This window comes from Littorina saxatilis, linkage group LG1 (genome assembly GCF_037325665.1).
Source record: "Littorina saxatilis isolate snail1 linkage group LG1, US_GU_Lsax_2.0, whole genome shotgun sequence".
NCBI classification, from domain to species: Eukaryota; Metazoa; Mollusca; class Gastropoda; order Littorinimorpha; family Littorinidae; genus Littorina; species Littorina saxatilis.
In genome coordinates, this window is record NC_090245.1 from 108,595,856 (window position 1) to 108,600,035 (window position 4,180).

Consider the following 4,180-nt stretch of genomic DNA (forward strand, 5'->3'; position numbering starts at 1 on the left):
CCCTCCCCCTTCCCACCTAGTCATCATGCAACATACATCGTTACCATCGAGGACAAAAAAAGAAATAAGTAAGCTTATAACCCCTCGCAAGGAAATCCACGGCCGTACGTGTTTTGCCATTCACAAATAGCTCGTTAATTATGGATTGTTGTTATCATCATTTACATAAAAACTTATCTGTTAATCCAAACAATGATATAATTACTGTGATGTTCTTAACTACACTTTAACATGGAATGTATGTATGTATGTATGTATGTATGTATGTATGTATGTATGTATGTATGTATGTATGTATGTATGTAGGTATGTATGTAGGTATGTATGGAGGTATGTATGTAGGTATGTATGTAGGCATGTATGCATGTGTATTGGTGTGTCGGTGTGTCAGGTGTGCAAGAAAAAAGGGTATTTTTATATCATGGGTTTTATTAATTTTCTTCTTTTATTCTTTTATAGTTATTAATTAATGACCTATATGTGCTGATGACTAAATTAATTTTCTTTGTTGGATCAATAAAATGTTATGAGTTATGAGTTATGAGTTATGAGTTATGAGTTTCCCTTCAAAAAGCCTATACATTGGAACAGAGAGTAGAAAAAGAAGCCTAAAAGTAGTCAAGGTAAACCGCAGTTCAAGCATTACTTGGCCTAATTGGCAACATTCAGGCGGCGTCTACGAGCTAATCCGTCAAAATCCGTGCACAGGGTTGAAACGGGTGTGCACTGGGCTCACAATACACCCGTGGAAAAGAGGGATATGGAGACGTGCTTTTCTTGTTGCAATTAACACTGGAGTGGCGACAGCCCTATGTGATGGGCTTTTCCCTTTCATAGTCCGCGTCAAGTCATGTACTTTTCGCATCACTACCCTTCGTTTCAGTCCCGCGTTGGCACTGTCGCTCAATCATGCTTATCAGCTCACACTGTCCCCTCCGCCAAACAAAAACAAGTCGGGCAAAGCATTTAATTGTTATTCACTTATTGTAAAAAAAAAAAAAAAGTAAACCTAGATCAGTATATGTCACCTAAAACAAACAACAATATCAAACAAAAAAGAATTTTTATAAAACACCTACCTTTGTTTTTCCTGAGAAAATCATGATACAGCTTAATTGTTGCCACTCAAGTGAGATCGCTGCTCTTAGTTTCACCCATCTTTCTTTCCGAGTTTCACGGTGCTTTCACTCATCTGTCATTTTTGTGTCTGGCACCTCCAAGTTCAAACTCTTGTTTGGGATGAAGAATACAGCATTTCTTCATGCTTAACAAGTTGACAAATCGGTGGCATGCCATTTTTTCAGATAAATGGAGATTACAAAATCTTTCTCTGTTCTAACAACGTGCTTCTAAAGAATTTGGCGCCTGGTTTCTCAGCTTCCGGTGCCAGAGTTTGTCCACCGGAGTTACTTCCCTTAAAAGCAAAATGGCGACGCTCTGTAAGTACACCATGAGGAAAGGGGACTCTTTTGAACGAACTGCTGCAGCGAGAAACCTTTTCTCTGTTGTCTTTGTTGAAGCACTTTTGCATCAAAGCAAAACAACATTGATCCATGCATCATTTCCATGAACTCAGTAAGTATGTTTTGTTTTTGCTTGTTTTATTCAACACTGGTACAGATGTAAACATGTGTGTGACTGTGACTGTGAAATCGAAACCAGCCTTCAATTTTAAAAGTTTCTTCTTCGATCTGACACACGAGAAATGGCAGATGTATAAAACTTAACTGCATTTTAAGCAAAATTACTGTTTAATCATGTGATGATTTGATTGTTGGGTTTAACGGCCGCCTTTCTGTGTCAGTCTCAGTGTGTCATTGTGTCGTCTGTTAGCAAACAGAAAGTCTGCCGTGATTTGCGTTCTGCTGGCACTGTTGGACAGAATAAACGAAACCTGTTGGTTTCAAAGTATAAATTATAGACTGTAACTTCTGCTGAATTTGTTTGAGGTTTGAAACTCACAGATTTGGTATAAATTTGCCGGTAGCAAACTGATAGTGATAACTCACTGACTGGTTTGGTCAAAATTGAAAACAGGTTTCTGAAAATGAAATTGAAAAAAGTACTTCAAATTGTAAACATGCCTAGGGGTATTTACAACAATGACGATTATAACAAATATTCCGAAAGTGTATTGATAGAATTATGTACTTTTATGTAAAAAGGTAAAAATAACCATTGCATCAAAATTGGTTTTATTGATTGATTGAATGACATTAATGACAAGCAATACGTTTGTAAGTTTTCTGTTCACATTTACTCTAGTTATGACGGTGATCTTTGGAATGTCTGATGTTTGAGTTTATCCTTTGTTAAAATCTTTTTTTGTTTCTTATTTACTAGGTCCAGGAAAGAGGGGTGAAGAAGATATCTGGATGAATTCTCACTGGAAGTACCATGAACTACACCATAAATAAAATATCACTGGAGGAAAAGGTAAGAGTCCTGTCAACGAACTGTGGAAGTAATTAATCAGCCAGTGAATGAATTAAATCAATTAATGGGCAAAACGTCTCAGAGAAAAAGGGCTTATTTCAGATGAAAATGTGTTTTCATCAATACTATACCATATTTACATACCAAAAAGAACAAACTGCGGACATTTAACTCTTCAGTTTTGTTCCCTTTTCCAAGTTTTTGAACGAATGATTTTTTGTAAAGTGTAGGCATTGTGTTTCAGGCTTTACAGGACACAATGTTGCAAAGCTTCAAGCTGATACTGAGCCTTCTTTTGAATCAAATCCACCATGCTCGCCACAGACTGACAGTGAAGTTGGCCAAGGGAATCATCCAACAAGGGATGCTGGTGACAGTGACCTTTCCTGGAGAAGCGGTACCGCATCCGCATCCATGCAGTTCCAGTAGTTCAGAAAAGGGATGACATTAACGTTGAAGACACATTCTGCTTGTGAACATTGTTAGCCCAAGATCGACTTGTCATCTATTTCACTTCTTTGTGACAATATAACATTTGAAGAATGAACCAAGTGTTTGTTTGGCTTTATTTTGTAGTATAATTCGATTGTGTAGCAAACACAACCAAAACTATAAGTGGAGAAAAAAAATTTAAATTAAATGTGTTTTAAAAATAAGGGATCACAGTTCTTGAACTTTGAAGAAGAATGTTCTTGAAAAAAAATATTCTAGAACAGTGTTGCTGTTCTTGAATTTTGTTCGGTATTCTAGAATATTCTACAAGCCAAAAAATTCTAGAATAATACCAGTAGAAAAATTCTAGAACATTCTAGAATATTCATGAATATTCTTGAATAAAAAAAAGTTCTTGAACACCGTTTCGCCTCGGTGACCCTCAATTTTCAATCAAATTGATTGAAATTTTGGCCAAGCAATATTCGACGAAGGCCGGACTTCGGTATTGCATTTCAGCATGGAGGCTTACAAATTAATTAATGACTTTGGTCATTAAAAATCTGAAAATTGTATTTAAAATAATTTTTTTATAAAACGATCCAAAATTACTTTTATTTTATTCTTCATCATGTTCTGATTCCAAAAACATATAAATATGTTATATTCGGATTAAAAACAAGCTCTGAAAATTAAAAATATAAAAATTATGATTAAAATTAAATTTCCAAAATCGTTTTAAAAACTACTTCATCTTATTCCTTGTCGGTTCCTGATTCCATAAACATATAGATATGATATGTTTGGATTAAAAACACGCTCAGAAAGTTGAAATGAAGAGAGGTACAGTAAAGCGTGCTATGAAGCACAGCGCAACCGCTACCGCGCCAAACAGGCTCGTCACTAAATTCACTGCCTTTTGTACTAGCGGCGGACTACGTTCAGTTTCATTCTGTGAGTTCCACAGCTTGACCAAATGTAGTAATTTCGCCTTACGCGACTTGTTTGTTTGCTGTAGTTGTTATTTTTTCCCAAAAAAACATTTACGCATTTCTCGTGTGGTTTTCCCCATTCGTCTTTGCTATCTTTTTACATTTAGTCAAGTTTTGACTAAATATTTTAACATCGAGGGGGAATCGAAACGAGGGTCGTGGTGTATGTGCGTGTGTCTGTCTGTGTGTGTGTGTGTGTGTGTGTGTGTGTGTGTAGAGCGATTCAGACTAAACTACTGGACCGATCTTTATGAAATTTGACATGAGAGTTCCTGGGTATGATATCCCCATTTTCATTTTTTTGATAAATGTCTTTGATG

General features: G+C 36.1%; 1 long non-coding RNA gene across 1 annotated transcript; it reads left to right on the plus strand.

Moving 5' to 3' along the window:
* The first annotated feature begins 1,393 nt into the window (after positions 1–1,393).
* LOC138958812 (uncharacterized) lies at positions 1,394–2,987 on the plus strand. The gene is made up of 3 exons (XR_011453519.1): positions 1,394–1,575; positions 2,344–2,436; positions 2,681–2,987. It is a non-coding gene; the product is annotated as an uncharacterized lncRNA (long non-coding RNA).
* The last annotated feature ends 1,193 nt before the right edge of the window (positions 2,988–4,180 follow it).